This window comes from Mastigoproctus giganteus, chromosome 8, assembly GCF_048544385.1.
Source record: "Mastigoproctus giganteus isolate SK-2022 chromosome 8, ASM4854438v1, whole genome shotgun sequence".
NCBI classification, from domain to species: Eukaryota; Metazoa; Arthropoda; class Arachnida; order Uropygi; family Thelyphonidae; genus Mastigoproctus; species Mastigoproctus giganteus.
Genome location: NC_143582.1, coordinates 199,147,478 through 199,166,877, shown reverse-complemented (window position 1 = coordinate 199,166,877; position 19,400 = coordinate 199,147,478). Strand labels below are relative to the sequence as shown.

The 19,400-nt window shown below is 35.2% G+C and overlaps 1 protein-coding gene across 1 annotated transcript in view; it reads right to left on the bottom strand.

Annotated features, from left to right (window-relative positions):
• The window catches only part of LOC150082163 (bestrophin-2a-like), an 86,426-nt gene extending 67,249 nt beyond the window's left edge, over positions 1-19,177 (bottom strand). Inside the window, exons 1-2 of the mRNA XM_090379149.1 lie at positions 19,068-19,177; positions 7,115-7,188 (exon numbers count right to left, since the gene is read on the bottom strand). The gene's annotated coding sequence lies outside the window, so the exon portion shown is untranslated. The remainder of the gene's footprint in view (positions 1-7,114; positions 7,189-19,067) is intronic.
• Positions 19,178-19,400: the final 223 nt, after the last annotated feature.

Genomic DNA, 19,400 nt, shown 5'->3' with positions numbered 1-19,400 from the left:
CAGTGTGGAGGAAACAAGAATCTTCCAGTTCGACAAAGAACCAGGTGATATATAAAAGATTAAGCCTATATAAAATAAGTCATAATGGGAATGGAAAGAAAAATAAGGTGTGAAAAAGCTGATGTGAAAAATCCTATGTGAATTCAAATGAGATGAAATTATTTAATAAAGAAAAATAATAATCCATGAAAAAAGAAAAAGTGAAAAAGAAAACAATAGTAAGTCTGAATGCAAAATAAATGAAAAGACACTGGGAAATGAAATTGGCTGATAATATAAAAATATATATATATATTATTGTAATTTCACAGGTAATTCCTATTTCAATTATATGAACTAAATAGTTTTGTTCACACGTGCATATTACTATAATAAATGATAATATTAAAATATATAATTCAGAAATGCATCCTGAAATTGTTTGACTGGAAGTGATTTAGCTTAAATTGGTTTTCTGTAAATTTTGTCTTAGATGGTGTTTCCTCTGAGGATCTAAGATGTCATCACAAAAAAAAAATGCAATTAATATCCAATTTCTGTTTTTCTTACTAAGCTAGGCATTATTTATCCCATCTACCTTGAGAGAAGACAGAGTGGTAATCAATGGACATTGCTCTTCATGGACTAATGTTATTAGTGGGGTTCCCCAGGGTTCTGTGTTGGGCCCACTGTTGTTTTGTATATTTATAAATGATATTGATGAAGGTTTATCAGGCTTAAGGTACAAGTTTGCAGATGATACAAAGGTTGGCAGTGTACTACTGCAACAGAATCTAGAAAGGTTGGGCAGGAGGGCTGAGAAGTGGCAACTGAAGTTTAACATTAACAAATGAGTGGTACTGCATATGGATAGAAGTAACCCCAGAGAAACATGCCAACTGTGTGGTTTGACTAGGTGGTAGAAAATGAAAAAGACCTGGGAGTAATTGTGCAGTCAAATATGAAGTTTTCTGAGCAGTGCAGCCAGGCTTCCAGAGCAGGTCATGGGGTCTTGTCAATGACACAGAAATTTTGCTAATAGGGAAAAGGAGGTGATTATCCCTTTGTATAAGGCAATGGTCAGGCCACACCTTGAGTACAGTTATGGAGGACTCATTTTAGGAAGGATGTAGAGTTGCTTGAGTGAGTACAGAGAAGGGGAATGAAGGGGTTCTCTTATCAAGAAAGGCTGGAGTTCTGCAAATTGCCATGTCTGGAGACTAGGCACTTGCAAGGTGATCCTTGCAGGTGCACTGAGCAAGAGGAAGAATCCCATCAAAATTGAGCCTGCTCAATTCTGATGGATTCTTGCTCAGATTATGAACCTGAGGGGGACATAAATTCAAACTGAGGAAAGACAGTTGTAGAATAGATGTGTGGAAATTTGCCTTTAGCCAGGGGGTAGTTGATTGCTGGAACAAACTTCCATCTGTTTAGCCAGGGGGAAGTTGATAGCTTAATTCAAGGAGGAACTGGACAAAATTTTAGAGGGAATGGATGTGTACGAGTTTTTTTTTTTTTTGGCTGATGCTAATATAAGCTTGCTTTCTTGCATCACATGCCTCTACTACTACTACCTACATATTTCCTAAAATTGGTTTGTAATTAACTCATAACTGGACACACAGGGTCTTCAAGACCGCACAACATTTAATGTTTTGCCCTTTGTCTACTCAGTCCACACAGTTAACTCTCAATAGCTATCACCAAATGGTTTTTATAATTTTGCCATTGAAATTTCCAGAAATCTGAGTAATCACATAAAAAGTAAAAATTCCAGATCAAGGTAAGCCTAGACTCGATAATTACAAGCATATGCTGAAAAACATTTTAACATTAGCACTAATCTCTTGCATCCAATCATCGAGGCACATGCTCTTAATGAAAGTCTCGTGATTAAAGTGTTTGTTAAAAAAAAAAAAAAAAAAACTAAGTCCAAGATCCCAACTCAAAACTGTTCAAATTGTATTACAAAACTAAAAAAGTTATATGACGATCTACATAACTTGGGAAAGTTGGAAGGCAGAAGCAATTGATTCCATCAGTGAAAAGAAAAAGAGTTCAAGGAAGACAAACGACTTATCTGATATCACAACCTCAGATGCATTAAGTGTAATTAAAGAACAGAGAATTTTTGCCTTTGCAAAGGCAGAAAGGTCGGCCTGGCTGTATGCTAGGAGTGAATTTAAAATTACTGAAAACTAAAATGCATAAAGAAGAATGGCTGGCTGGCTGAAAAAGCAAGGAAGAACACTCTTTCCAGAATGTCAGTTGTGCTAAACAAAAATTCTCCATCTACTGGAAGACAGACAGCTCTGAAAAAACTTAACAACAAGGAAATAACATCATTTCCAATAGCTGGCCCATAAATTATTAAAAGAGCAAGAAAAGATAATGACTCCATACCTTGCAGCAATTCTGGACAGATGTAAAATTAGTGACAGAGATTCTGTTTATATTTTAACAGTCTGCGTGGATGCCATTTTGCTGAATCCCAAAAGAATATGTGATTAATCGATCATCTATTAAAAGAAGCAGAGAAACATTACAAGCAGAAAGGTATTTATCAATAAAATTGGCACAAATGAACTCCACTTTTAGTTTGTCATTGGGATTCAAAGATACTGCCTGATATTTTGGGAAAAAAGAATATCGATCAGCTACCTGTGAATGCCAGTGGTTTAGATTTGGAACAATTATTAGGAGTACCTGCTATCACATCATCTCAAGGAATAGAAGTATATGCCGCAGTATCTAACACTTCAGAAGAGTGGAATTTAACTGATACAGTTCAGACATTTTGTTTCGATACCACAGCATCAAATACCAGACGTGTCATTGGATCAGTGGTTTTGCTGCAACAAAAGTTGCATTGAGACATCTTGTGGATACCATGCCATCACCATATGCTTGAGATAGTGCTATGTTAGGTTTTTTTCATTGACAATGGCAACCGTAGCATCTGGTCTAAACATCCCTTTATTCAAAAGGTTCAAAAACAAATAGGAAACTATAGACAAGACAAAATATTCAGATTTCAAAATAAATACTCCAGTTTACAAAGCTTTAAAAAATGCCATTGCAGAGGTCAAATCGTTTATTAAGCTGAAGCTAGAAGAACAGCCATGTGATCATTACAGAGTTTCTCCAGTTAGCTCCAGTTTTTTTTTAGGAGAAAAAGCAAATGTAAAATTTCGATCACCAGGACCTTATCAGTTGGCAAATTGGATGGCAAAGTGCATCTACTGCTTGATTTTTTTTTTTATTCTTTAATTAATTTAAACGAAAGAAAAGTTAAATTAAAGCAATCGCGAAGATATGCGTGTTTCTAATACATTACTATATAAAATTTTTGGTTTCCTGCACCTAATAACTTGGAAGCTCCATTGAATGACAGTTTTTCGAAATATTTACACGAGTTAAAAAGTAGTTGCCAAAAGGACAATGAAAAAGTTTTTAAACCATTTGTGGTATCTGAATCCAGAATGTGCTGTGTTTTCATTATTTAACATGATGGATGAAATTGGAATGGATGAAAAACAACAAACAGCTAGCAAAATAATAAAAATAAAATCTGGACAATGAAAACAATGGAGAACAAGAAATTGAGAAAATGATTTTAAATCAAGAAGATGTAACAAAGTTCATTTCTAGGGATAAATCCACGGATTATCCCCAAATCATTTAATTTATTTATAAGGTTTAGAATTTCCACTGAATTTTTACATATGGATCTGTCTTCAAGGGAACTATCAGAAGCAGAGGCAAGAAAATAATTTTCTTTGAAGAGTGTGAATGACACTACTGAAAGGGGTGCCAAATTGATGGAGGAATACAATAAAAAAAGAATGAAAATCAAAAGCAATTTTTTGTTACTGGTACATTTTTATTTTTTTTTTGATAAGGACACATTTTGCTAGAAAAAAAAAAAAAAATTGCATTACTGATTTTTTTTTTTTTTTTTAACCTTCACTTAGTTCATTCAGGATTATTGCAGAAAATATCCAAGAACAAAGAAGAATGCAATGAATAAAGAGTACTAATGATAAAAATTGTTATTAATGTCACTTTGGATCATCTTATTTTAATAAACACTATAAAAAAGTTCTTACGTCTGTAAACTTTTTGATTAAATGTCTCCACAATTAGGATATGTTTATACCATTAGTCACTAAAATCCAGTTTAGCTGCAGCACATGTTAATATTATCCTACTGACTTGAAATTTTGCATGTTATTATTTTATATGCAAAAGAACAAGACTAGAAAAAATTATTTTAAAATAATGATTTCTAAAAGTAAGAGCAACCCTAACATATAAGCAGCACTGTTAGGCTTTAATCCATCCAAAATATAAATTACACAACAACACACACATATATATATGTTTTATTGATTTATAATGTTGAACATATTGAGCCTTCTTGCTCTATATTTATTAATAACACACACACACACACACACACAAAGCCAAGTTCTTAACAAGCTGCTCCTACCTTTTACTTAAACCACCAAATGCTTGTTTTCATACCTCTATCTCTGAACACGAAAAAGCTAGATTACAATCATGGATTTCCAAAAGACTGACCTCTTCATACAAAAATATACAAATTTAATTTCTCAATATTCTAACATATTTCTGATTAAGTTACAGACTTGAAATTGGTACAGTTATAGGATAGTATTCTGGTAATGAGAAAATTAATAAAATTATGACAAGTTATCTAGGGGCTGCATGCATTAAAATAACAGTATCAGTGATAGTTTTTAATTAATACAAATGATCTGTTTAGTGCATTTAAATAATCTTACATTTAAACAAATGGAGTTACACTGCAGACCATTATTTGCTTTATGTGACCCTGCATGTAACTGCCATTATTTAAAAATTGATCATTTGTTTGCACAGTCGAGTAGTATCCAGCTAATTGTTATTTGCCAATATAACATAGTGTGTTAATGTGCTGAAAGTTTAATAACAGCAAAATGAAGTGAGCCAAGTTCTTTTGCAAGCTCTGCAAAAAGCTCCACTATGAAAAGGTTTGATATCAAACAGTGATGCCTAGTTCATTAATCCTCAGCCATGAAAAGGTTTGATATCAAAGAGTTGTGCCAAGTTTATTATAGGTTCAGCCATGAAAAGCATTGAGATGAAAAAGTTATGTCAAGTTTGCAATTGGCTAACCACATTAAAAGTTTGGCATGCATTTGGTGGATTCACCACCTTGCAAACCTGGCATGAACTGCGATTTAAATATTGTAGTGAATTCGCCAAGTGTATGACAAATTTTTAATCTGGTTAGCAAACAGCAAACTTGGCACAACTTTTTGATATCAATGCTTTTTATGGCATTGATATCAAACCTTTTCACAGTCAGTGTTCTTGCAAAAGAACTTTGCTCACTTTTTTTTTTTTTATAAGTTTTTGTATTTTGTTGAGATAATTAATTTCTTTAAAGCATGTAATATGTTTATATACCTCTGCTTAATCCTTTGATATAAACTATTTTTAAGCATACCGATGATATTCAATTTCCACTTCCACCCTCCATTCAGAAAAACCATTAACTGGAAAACATTTAGAATTATCATTCCTAGACACATCAAATCATCTTCTTTAGGATGCACAAAGAAGAAGGTCTAAGCAATAAAACAGATACAAACAAAATCTCACAGCTTATCTACAATTGCAACCAAACCTCATATCTCAATGCAACCCCCTTTTCTGAATACAACTCTACCAAAAGAGATGCTTGATAACCAAGTGAACTATACAGAATCTATTATAAGTTTTGATACTAGAATTTTACACATTTAAAGAAATGCACATACTAATGAAGCATGTCAGGTTATTTCTTCTCTATGCCATATGCTAACATTACTTGCTTGACCACCCTCAGAACCCCCTTTTTATTGAAGTGGATTGGATGCAAGTCAGTCTGCATTGTGCTCCACCAGGCTGAGATATGCAATAGAAAGGTTTGTAGAGTTAAGAAATCAAGGAATTAGCAGGCTGTTCATTCAGTAATCAAAAACTAGTTCTATTCAGGGCTATCCAATCATTTTAATATTTCCAAAAGGCCTGAAAACAGAAACACAATTTCAAAGAAATCCATGCCTTTGAATTAGAAAGCTTGCTTGGGAAACTAGAATTTTGTAGACAGGCATCCAGAGAATACTCAAAATTATGGCCAAAACTTAGTGCTACACAAATGTAGAAGTCCAGGGGCTGACATTCCCAAAAGAAAGCAAAACATACAAAATACAAACTGTTGAAATGATGACTTCCCTCACAGATAGAAACAATGTGGTCATATTTTCCAAAGGTGAAGCCTGCCCCACCCATCTGTCTGTGTAGAACAGAGTTGGTTGTAAACAAACAGAGGCTGGTACAGAAAAATGTCTGATTAATTCAAATTATTTTTTGGTCATTCAACACCCAGATATGTTCTCTGATGAAATAGGCAATTTGTCTTCAAGGTGTTAAAATTAATGCTGAGATTTACCTACAAAAAACATCTTGGAGGAAAATCTTTTTTTGTCTATGGACAATGGAATGTTGTTGTTATGAAAGTTTTTCAATTTTGACTGAAAAACTTTCATAACAAGTTTCAGGTTCACTAAATATACACAACTAAGCAATAACTGGAAGAAAATATACTTGAATTCAAATGGCATTTCAGAATGACTCCACATTCACCTAAGCATCACCTGTTTGAATCTGGCATATGGGTACATCTTGAAGATCAAACTCTTGCTACTCTTCCTTGTACTTTGAAATCTCAGAAGTGAATCCATGGCAGCATATTAAATGGGATCACTTATTGAAACATGCCTAATCTCCAATTTGTGAAGAGATACATTTTATTGACAAGTCTTTACTGCACAGCAGATAAAATAAAGACTTTAAAATACTATTTCACTCCTTGTGAGTAATTAATTCCATGTGAACTATCAACTTCATTACCAAAACTCGATTTTATATATTAAAAAAGGATTCTTACTATAACCACCTCTGATATCATATCTAGTTTACTCCTGAAATTAGATTAAATAAATAGATCAAGAAATATTTACATAAATTCTATCCTATTATCAATTTTCTATGATTATCTCATGAGAAGCAAAATCAATACCTTGGGCGATTTATGGATTATCTTTTTTTTTGTATTTTCAGTGAAGCTCTGAAAGAGAAGTCTTCAGTAGAGTTCTAGAATATAAAAAAAAAAAGGGTTTGACTTTTGTTGGAATAAATAAAGTATTAAAAAAATAATAAAATAAAAAAGAAAAATACTACTATACATATGGAATAGATGACTAGAATATTATATTATTACAACATTTTGCAAAACCCACAAAGGATACAGAACCTTGCTACCTATAGTTTTCATGGTCGATTCAGCACTACACTTAATTGATAAATACTGAGTAGGTTCATATTTCTACACATCTCTTGTTAGGTGATTTTATTGGTGATACTGCAATATTATCTCTCATATTTCTGAGTTTTCAGGTGTACGAGTTAACAAGTTCAATGAGTCATCATGGAATAAGCAAATACATGGGCTGCATTAGGTTAACTAAGGGCAAGACTAGGTGCATGTTTACTTGCACATACACCACTGCTAGGAGCATAGTAAATAAATTTCATGAATCTGAGATGTGGTGTCACTCAGATATAAGGTATGGAATTTGAATGTGGGGAGTACAATAAGTATAGAAAGTGCAAAATGTCAAAATGCGTTTATGTTTCATGGCAGTCTTCAGGGTTCCCTCCCCCATTAACCACTATAGCATTTGTATAAGACATGTGCCAATGTTGGCCCTGGCATCTTTGCAGGCATGGGGCATAGAATAAGTTTGTTCACTGTCCCCTGCCTCCCATCCTTTGCCACAAGGAGGCACACCAGGGTTCACAATGCACTGACAGTACGCTAAGGGAAAGATTCCTCTAGAGAGGAGCCTCCCCCTGAGTCTCCAAAAAAAAAAAAAAAAGTGAAAGAAAGATTATATGTCAGTGGGAGAGAAGTCAGGTTTCAGGGAGGAGAGGAGTAAAGTTTTAAGCAGTAGGGGATGGAAGAGAGAGATCCCTTGAGAAAGGTAGAGTTAGGACTGTGGAACACTGGTTCTGATCAGGATTCTTCGGCTTGGCATCATGCTGTGATCTTTGTCATTATTAGTGAGCATCCAATTCGGTGTCCATCTGTGTCCGGGTTCTGTTTAGAGTAGTAAGGATTCTTCTTCTGCATTTGAAGAGGCTGTCTGCAAAGTCAGCAAACAAGGTGACTCTTTGAGGAGTCAAGATGAGATTATTGACATTTTCTTGATCATATATTTCAGTGATTTTTGTAGTTGAGCTCTTAGGTCCGGATAAATGTGGCATTGGAAGATTAGGTGATTGACTGTCTCTGGTGTTCCGCAGGGGTAGAGAGGCAAGTCTGTTAGTCCAAAACCTTTTGAGTTTATGCTGCCATGTCCGGTTAGCAAAAAAGATAGGTGAAGTTCAGGCCTGAACCATGTAGCACATTGTCTGTTGAATATTTTAGCTTCTGGTAGGAATTCATATGTGGTTCTTCCTAGCATCGAGACAGTCCACTCCCTCTTCCATTCACTTGTTATTTCTTCAATTATTCTCTCATTGTCTTCTTTAGTTGACATGTTCGGGTTTATTGCGTAGCTTCCATTTCTTGTGTGGAGGCTCTTCCTTCTGTAGTATTGAAGCTGGTGGAAGGCTACTTCATGTTGGATTGGTAGCTTGCTACATATGACCTGGAGTGTAACTGTAGACACTGTTCTGCAGGCTTTTGAGATTGGAAGCAGGAAAAATCTTTGGGCCTGCAGTAAGTATTTCTTCACAAGGCTGTTGGTGATTCTGTGGCCCCAGGCATCTGCAGAACAACAAGCAATGGGGATTAAGATGCATTTATAATACAGTCTGAAGGTCAAAGCCTTGATGCCCCAGACTGCCCTAGTTATCCTGATTCGTTTTCCTGTAACCTATTTAATCTTTTTTATTTGGAGTGGGGGATGAAGCTCAACTTGCTGTCCAGCAAAATGCTGAGGTATTTATATGTGGTCTTCATCTTGATGGCCTGATCATTGACTTTGATTGTTGGTGGTCTGTTTAGGATTCCTTTAAGTAACACTTGCTTTGTTTTGAGAATAGAGATGTGAACAGAGCACTAGCCGGAAAGATGGTCCAGGATATCTTTTGCAAGGTCCTCCAAATCCCTCGAACTACCAAGAAGCAGGACAATGTTATCAAAGTGGCCTACATGGACAGATTGTCCATGTAGGCCACTTTGATAACACTTTCCTGTCCCTCTTTCAGCCACCCGTCAAAGACCATGTTCCAGCAGAGAGGGCCTAGAATGGATCCCTGAGGGCAGCCTCTGCAGGCCCTCTTGAGACTGGGACCTTTCCTAGACGTAGCTAGTAATCAATCCATAAATCTGGGCCAAGACCCCAGCCTCCCTGAACCTCTCCAGGATGCTTTGCCACCAGAGGCTGTCAAAGGTCCCTTTGAAGTCCATGAAAAAGCCAAGGACATATTCGGTATTGGCAGTTGAGGCCATGTCCAATACCATCCTAATAGTATCTACAGTGGATCTTCCCTTTATAAAGACAAACTGATTGTTGTATCCTAGTCCCTTAGCTTTGTGTGCTGTTTGGAATCTAGCGGAAATTATTTTTTCAAGTACTTTCTCTTTTATGGGCAGCAGGGCTATGGGTCTGTATGAGGCAGGTGACTGTTCTGGCTTATCTGAATTCTTTAACAGGATTTTAAGGTTCGCATTTTTTCAAATTTTTGGGAAGCATCCATCTCGTAGACAAGTATTTGGAAGGTTTTGGATGAGCTGGGGTCACACAGACTAGACCCTCTTCAACACCTCCACCAGGTTATGTATTGAAAGGACATATATGTATAATATTGTCGTCGGTGGCACCCAGGCTTACACCTATCTCCACCTGTGTTCACTATATACAAAAAAAAAAATCCTCAACCATATTGGCCTAGCCTGTAAGGGTATTAAGACTCTCTACCACCAAATAGACAAATGTAACCTGGCACAAGGAGCTGGGCCTGGGTTCACTATCTCATTCTATGCAGTTAAACACAATCATCCTGCACCCACCAGTGAAGTGCAAGACTGGTGGGTGTCAGCACTCACACTTCCAGGTTGCCCAAACCTGGGAGTGAGAAAAACACATACAAACATAAAAAAAAAAAAAAAAAAGGAAAAAGAAAACACACATGGAGACATACACATACAGACATAAAAAAAAAATAATTAAAAAAAAAAAAAAAACACACGAAGACATACATGTACAAACATAACAAAAAAAAAAAAAACAATGTAGACATACACTTACAATATTGAAAGGACAGATAGGGTAGGAGGTGGAGGGAGAGTTATGCTCTTAGTTAAAAAGCACATAAATATAAGGTTAAAAAGCACGTAAATATAAGGCACATAGATATAAACTAGTCTGCAATCAAGTCTCAAAATAGGCAAGACAAGCCAATGCAGATTATGAGAAATTTTGGCAAAAAGAAAGGAGAGGAATCACATTGGTCCACTTCATATCGATGGTTCAACCGTTGATGATCCTGCTCAGGTTTCTCACAAACTGAATAAGTATTTTGTATCTACATTCACATATGAGGAATTCTTTAGGGAAGTGGATGTCACAAGTTTATCAAACAGAGAGAAAAATGATTTTGTAATAACGGAGAGGAAAGTGGAAGAGCAACTGAAGTTAAACATTAAGAAAGGCACTTGGGATGGATGGGATCTATCTAATTACATTAAGGGAGGCAGCAAAGAAGGTAAGCAAACCCTTAGCCACAATTATGAGAGCAACTTTGGATTTGGGAAAGACCCAGTGATTGAAGATGTGCAAATGTATCCAAAATTTATAAAGGGGAATTAAAGGGTTACATGAATAAGTACAGACCTGTTAGTTTAACTTCTGTTCCAGGGAAAATAATGGAGTCACAAATAATGGTTAAAGAAGTAATGCAGACCATCTAGACAGGACTGCAGTTATACTTTGGACACAGCATGGGTTTGTTAAGGGGAAATCTTGTCTGATCACTCTGATCGAATACTTGGATTTCATGAAGGCTTTTGATACTTATGTACATAAAAGACTGCTGTACAATCTGGAGCAATGTGGCATTAAGGGCAAGTTAGTGCTATGGATAAAGGGATGGTTATGTGGAAGAAGTCAGAGTGATTATCAATGAGCACTACTCTTTGTGGACTAATAGATCCATAAAGCTACCTACACTGATACATCCACTTCGTGGAGTTATCAGCCGAGTCCCCTAGTATTCGGTGCTAGGCCCATTGTTGTTTTCTATATTTATTATGATATTGATTTAGGCATATCAGGTTTAATGTCCAAGTCTGTAGATGATAAAAAGGTTGGAAGTGTGGTTAATGACAGTATACTAGTGCAACAGTATCTAGAAAAATTAGGCAGATGGGTTGAGAAATGACAACTGAAGTTTAACTTTGACAAACACAAAAGTACTGCATATGGGTAGCAGTAACCCCAGAGTAACATACCAACTGTGTGGTACTACACTCAGGTTAGTGGAAAATGAAAAAGAACTGGAAGTAATTGTGTAGTCAGATATGAAGTACTCTAAGCAGTGCAGACAGGCTACCAGATCATGGGGTTTTATCAACAATATACAAGAATTTTTCTAGCAGGGATAAGGAGATGATTATTCCATTGTATAAGGCAATCAGCAGGCCTCACCTTGAGTACTGCATACAGGTCTGGAAGCCTCATTTTAGGAAGGATGTAGAGCTGCTGGATGGGTACAGAGAAGAACAATGATATTGGCAAAGGAACAAAGGGATGCTTTTACTGCAAAAAGGTTTCAGTTCTGCAAACTGAAACCTTTGGAGGCTAATTGCCTGCAATTAGAGGAGGATGTTTGGAGGCTAATTGCCTGCAAGGTGATCTAATTGAGGTGTTTAAGGCTTTGAATGGATTAAGCAAGCTCATTACCAATGGGATACTTCCTTTTGCTCAGACTACATATGTAAGGGGCATAAATTCAAATCGAGAAAGGATGGTTGCAGAATAGATGTGTGGAAGTTTTTATCGAGTGTGTGGTTGATTGCTCGAAAAAAAAAAAAAAAAAAATTCCATCTGTTGTTGTAGAAGTGAATTGCTTAAATAAATTCAAGGAAGAGCTAGACAAACTATTGGAGGGAATGGATAGGTAAAATGGGAGAAAAACCAGGCATAAAATCTATTTTCAATTAATGTCACAGTTAAAATATGGAAATAAAAGGTGATAAATGAAAGTACTGTAAGGCAATCGTAATCCAGAATCCCATATTCTGGCATTTATGGTTTGTTCTGCCTTCATAATATAATCACATGGTGTATATTTTAAAAGTATTTGCAATCTTTCAGAACTTTAGATGAACCTTTTTTTGTTATTTGATCATTTTTCATTGTACAGGTAAAGAAATAGCCTCAGAACATGCATAGCCATGAGAAAGTAAGTTTGAAATTAATTAATCTATGTGAACGTGAGTTACCTTGGTAAGTCATGCTCAAGTGCTATTTTTATTTATTTGAAGTGAAAAATACTGAGGTAATGGCAATGACCTCAGTATTTCTGCCTTTGGAGAAAGCATATTTTTATTCCTTCACAATATGAAATAATATATATATATATATATATATATATATATATATATATATATATATATATATCAGAGCAAATTCAGTTTGCCCATGGCTACTTACAGGCTATTTACCCTAACTGTACAGTATTCTACAGCTTTCATAATATGAGACCTTTGCCATAAATTTACTTGCATTAATAATTATTCTTAATGCAATTTATCAAAACAATAACATTCCACTTTCCATTTGATTCAACTTGTATATAGTACAATTTTTGCATTTTTTTTTATATATTTTTATATTTACATTTCAATTAATATATAAATATTATACAATGTTTATGCCCTATAAACAGGAAAATTCTATAAATCCAGCAGTGGTTCAGTACCAAGGTGGCCAGTGCCCCTACTATGTAATAAAAGGATATGCACCTAGTATTGCATCTTGTCTCCACTACAGTTAGCACATTTGAAAGATGCAAAAATTTGTAAATTTTTTTTATGTACTTTAAATGTGCTAGCTGTAGTGGAGACAAGATAGTATCACCATGCACATGTGCTTTCCAAAAGAAATGCAATGTGTAGAATAAAATACATTCGACTATTAAGTTGAAATTTAATTTTGTGATTATAAAATATAAGAAAATGTCTTATTTAAAATTTTATTGTTTTATAATCAGTCAATGATCATTCAAATCCATTATACTCAGTATGTATACAAGTCACTGTGAAGGTACAATGCCAATTTCTCCCTTATGTCAAATGAATTTATTTTAACTGGTTTCCTATTTACTTATCCTGTTGACACATTCAAGACCGATGCATTTTCCTAGATGGAAAAAATTACCAGTCTGTTCAAATATTTGGTTGAGCACAATCAAATTTTCCTCATCTCTTTCATATTTGTTTAATTTTTCAATGCAATTGTCTACAACCTACATCTAATTTATTCAACAATTCATGAAGATTTTGCAAGCTAGTATATAACAGCGCAATATCACTGACATATAATAATGATGCAATTTCAACATCTCCCACACCAAACTTTGTCAGTAACTGAGTTTTATTAAATAGTCTATGAAAGTTATAAAAAGTACATGGGATATGTTGCTGACCTGATTTACTCCAAGTTTAACCTTAAAGCATTTTCCAATGACACCTTCAATCTATGCAGACTTGTCTTTTTTTATGCCAACTTTTTATTCCCCTTAACATTATCCTTGCTGCCACTTTTTTCTCATTTAAAAAAGCAGATTTCTAATACTTTGTATGCTTTTCCAAGGTTAGCACATCTTAAATACAGGTTCTTGTTATTTCCCATTACTTTTTTATAATTTGTTTTAATTCAAAATCCTGGCATACCTTTATTTGGCCTAAAATCTGACTGTTCCTGTCTAAGGTTATACTCAACGACACTTCTAATACTGTTATCTAAAATGCTTTCGTAGATGTTACCTGGCAATACCCTAAGGAGCAAAATTCCTTTAATATCCACAGCGCTTGGTTTTCCTTTTTATATACTGGTACAATTAACACCTTTCTCCAACCATCTGGAGCAAGAAATAACTACTAGATAATGTGATGTAACTACAGTGATATTAGTTTCCCTGCTAGCATTTAACGTCTAATTTCATCTACTGCCTTTCCATACGTCATATTCTCCATGCCTTCTATCTCAACAATAAAGATAGCATAAAAATGTTCCTTGTTTCAATTTTTACCTCTTCTTCAGTTCTCGAGCTCTTTCAATTTATCAGTTCAAAGCATTTAAAACATCTTTTACTTCTGCTGCAACTTCATGTTATCAATTTTTATTACCTAAGAGTTACGGGGTGTTTTTTTTATGAAACCCCAAGCACGAGAGCTATCAGAACTTGTAGTACTTAGTACTGTGCAAGGGTTGAGAAGATACCTGTTGTCATTAGATTTAAATTTCTGTAGATTGTAATTATCAGGAAATATGTATGAATGGAGGCTGTTCCAGGAAATGCAAGTTGAAGGAATAAATGAGCAAGAAAAATTTGGTTTTCTCCCATTGCATACATTTTAGAAATTATATATCTACAAATAGGGAAAAAAAAAATTTAATTAATTTAAAAAAAAAAAAAGTTTCTTCCCGTGGTGGGGTCTAGAACATTGCATAAATCATCATCGAACTCAGACTTCTGCCATTCACAGAGTTTTAATCATACTGCCTTACCTTTCCAGATAAAAGGTGTGGAACATTCTCATATTCTATTACCAGGCATTATACAAATAAAGAGAACTCATTACGACACTAACAAAATGAACCCCATATTTAATATTTTAAAATATGGTAATCCAACGCACTGAGGAAGCTTTAAAATAAGCTCATAACCAAAGAATAAAACAATTTAAAAATTGCTTTCTGAATATTTTGCCATATTTTAACTGTGTAATATCAAAATTCTAAATTTTTACAAATTAAAAACCATAAGCTCACTTGAGCAATTATCCTATTTAATAAACCACTTTTCTTTTTTTATACTTAGCACAGTGTCTTGAATAATACCTACACAACTTTGGCCATCTATATATCAGTGGCATGATTCTTTACACATATCCATGTTGAGAGGCATACTGACCATTTCTTCTTAATAAGGAGCTCCTTCAAGAAGAATTTCAGTTAATGGTCATCCCTGGTTAAAACAGTCTGTTACATTTTACCAAACTAATTTTTGTTTTTACAACGAGCTGCACAAGTCCCCTTCCAGTACACCAATGCTCATATTCATATGAACTTTTCAGCTGAATAACATCATAGGGTATGTGCATTTATTTGTGATTCATCATATATACTCTGCCAATCTACAAATCACCTTAATTTACAGGAAAAGTAGTAGTGTGCTGAAACCTTTAGCCTTTAGAACAGCTTCTGGTCACTGTGGAACAATCCACCAATTTTTAAATGTCTGCCATTTGACCTTCAAAATCTGTTCAGCTCTGTTTTTTGGGTAGTCTCCTTGCATAAACCCAATGATCTATTCATCCCAGAGGTTCTTTATAGATTGAGGTTAATGCTTTGGACTGACCAGTCCAACTTTTTGAAGGTCATGTCCTCAAACCAGTCCATCACAACATGAGCAGTATGACATGGAGCATTGTCCTACTGATACAGGTATGGGCCTTCCCCAAGGTGCTGCCATAACATAGGTAATGCATTATTGTCCAGGACATTGACAGACCTTGTCATTCACAGTTTAATCCAAAGCAAACCCTGAAAAACAGCCACAGGCAATCATGCTGCTGCCGCAAAACTTCATTATCGAGATAACACAATCCAGCCATCCACCACACCTAGGCACAACCATAACACTGATACATCACATACCATGACTCATCACACTATAGTGCATTAGCATTAGTAGAGGCATATGATGCAAGAAAGCAAGCTTATTCAGCATCAGCCAAAAAAAAAAAAAAAACCACCCACTCCCATTTCACCCCTCTGTTCGTTCGAAATACCTGTCCAGTTGAGCCTTAAATTTGTTTAGGCTATCAACTTCAACAACAAGTGATGGAAGTTGGTTCCACCAACCAACTACCCGCTGGCCAAAGGCAAATTTCCGCACATCTATCCGACATCTGTCCTTCCTCAATTTGAATTTATGCCCTCTGAGGCGATTATTCTGAGCAAGATGAAGAATCCCATTGGTATTGAGCATGCTCAAACCATTTAAAGCCTTATACACCTCTATCAGATCACCTCGCCGGTGCCTAGTCTCCAGACTCTGTAATTTGCAAAACTTAAGCCTTTCTTCGTAAGAGCAACCCTTTGTTCCATTCACTTTTATACACCAATAGAAAGCTGCACATTTGTGCAGCTTTCTATTGGTGTACAGCCCAAGAATGGCAGGACTTACATCAAGCTAGACAGTGTGGTGGCATTAATTGGAGTGATTAGTGGCTTCTGGATAGCTGCATGACTGTGGTAATCCATATAATGCATTGTCCTGTACTGTATTAGTTCTGACATGTCCAAATTGTCTCACTACTGAAGAGGTGGTGTGTGTGTGTGTGTGTGTGTGTGTGTGTGTGTGTGTGTGTGTGTGTGTGTGTGTGTGTGTGTGTGTGTGTGTGTGCACACACTCCAAAAACCTGCATTCTGAGAGGACAGTTCTTTGCAGGAATACGAAATGCAAATACAGTACTTCATGAGAATGGAGACTGATTAAAAAAATAAATTTATCAAAGATTAACAGACAGATAAAGTTTGAAGGAATGAAATAATTCATCCCACCACCATTATCTGACAATCTTTTGTAAGTTTATTTTATTAATTAGTCTTCATTCTCACATAGCACTACATTTAGCATTGTGCTCCTCTTATTTGGCCTTTCTTTACATTTCTGGACTGGCATCTGCCATGCAATATATTTGACTTCAAATATTGTTTTATGTTACCTGCATGTGAAAGAATGCCCTTCAACTAGCATATTATATTTATTTTTTACACTGATATGAAGTGGTACTAAAAGTAATGCACACTATGCTATTGTTAATGCAATCATTTTTTATTCCAAAGTTATCAGTCTATCAGCATAATTCCCTTGCCGATCAGTCACTGCTTGCCAATGTGGAAACTTTTCATTACCATCAAATAGGCCAAACTGCCTGACTGGTCAGATCTTGGAAGCTTCTTAAAGTACTGCAAGAGACAATCTGGATTCTGTGGAAGAATACCTTCAACATTGGAAACCACATTGGAGCACGGGGAACTTGCATCTAAACTTCATTCTGAGTAGTAGGTTTCTCCGTTGTATCTGTCTATTAAAAATGATTACCTGAGATGCATACGTGCTTCACATGGTCATGGTGGATGATCACTTCTAATTCCGAAAAGGTTCTGGCATCTGAAAGGCTCATTTCGGACAAGGACTTTGACACAATTTCTGTTGTCATTCCTGGGTTTTTTCTAAAATTGTGGCAAAAATGGTAGCTGAAGTAGCACGAATTGCAGTTCTCTATGAATGGATATCAAGTTCAGGCAGTCCCAAACTTGAGTTATCCAGAATGTTTCTAAGGTGTTTTCAAAAATGTATTTCAACATAACTTTACCCCACACCTTCAGAATGATTATGAATTTCTGGCAAGTTATTATCATGAAATGTTTTGCTTTCAACATACAAGAATTAGTCTTCATGCATTGCTTGATCTGTAATCTCTGATTTACCAATATTAAAAATGTGCAGATTTATGGTAAAAATGTGACACTGGCACCTCCTCCAACAAGATTCAAACCATTAACTCACACCAATTCCCATACAGTGCAACTACTCTAGCCATGCAGGGCACAGTGTACATTACTTTTGGTACTACTGGCATACATACATATATATAATGAATGTTTATTTTCCTTAATCAAATTAAAATTGTGAAAAAGTAATTTTAAACATTAAAACACAGCATGAAGTACAACAGAATGGCACACCAATACAAACTGTACCAAACAAGTAATTAATGAAAAATCAACAATACTGTAATTAATCAAGTAATAAAAACAATCTTTATAACTTCTATTTTTACGCTTTTGTGTATGTCTGCATAAATAATATAGTAAAGACCACAGGTAAAAATGTTTGAAAATTCTGTGGTAAAATCACAATAGCAAAATATGTCAATGTAAAGTGTACTACATTCAGAAAGTATAACAGTTATTGAATATTATAAAAAGATGCATCTTGGAGTTGTTCAAGATGAATACAATGCAGAGAATAAAAAATATAACGATTCTGATAATGCAATTATGGAACTGAAGGCAATCAACTTACAAAAGGTAGAAGTGTGTACACTTTTTTTTTTTTTTTTGATGCATTTAAAATCGTTTCAATTATAAAGGCCGTAAGTATAAGTCTGAGTAAGCTTAGCAACGTAACAAATACTTTAAAGATTATGAAATTATAATAATCTGTTCTATTTTGTTGAGGAAACTTTGCTATATACAATTTGTTTCCTTTTATACCAAAGGGAACAAAATAACTTCATTAATTAATGACGATGAATACTCGTATATGGAAGTCTTAATTCACAACAAACTCCATTCAAAACCACAAAGTTCATAACACACTTCATATCTAAGTGATTTTTGCTGTCTACCTAATGAAGCTCGTAGCAAAATACATTATTTTTAAATGATTAATCCAACTGAATAAGTTAAGTTTTTCCTATCCCACTGATACTATTTAAAAATTACGCAAATTTGATGAAAAACTAAACATTTTTTGCGTTTATTCTTTGCCTGATTATCTAAATAAAAGTGCGCCATGTGTTAGATTGCGTTTTCAAAGAAAACCTGTAAATACTATTTAAAAGTTTAATTAGAGAAAAGCATATCTTAATGTACAACAAAGAACACAGAAAAGTTTTCACTGAACAGCAACTACAAAGACTACGTATAAAAAGAACTTACCACAAATTTTCTAGCAAATGCCGCCACCGGTGAGAACCAAGCTCTTTCTGCTCCAGTCGTCCTAGCGTGACAGAACACAAGCAGCTGGACTGAAAGGTTAATTCAACGTCTTGCGCATGTGCAAATGTGTAGGACCGCATCACTCGCGTCAGAAAACACCACCAGTGAGAGAACGGAAAGGTAAACCAGACCTCAAGCTGCAATGCTGCAGTATGGAGTGGACATATTTGTTTCTGTTTGCTGTTTCCAGCAATTTCTTGCTGTTCCCTCCAATGAGACAGCATTCATTCCATGTTAAAGTAGCACCTGTACCATTTTTGGTACTCTGTACAG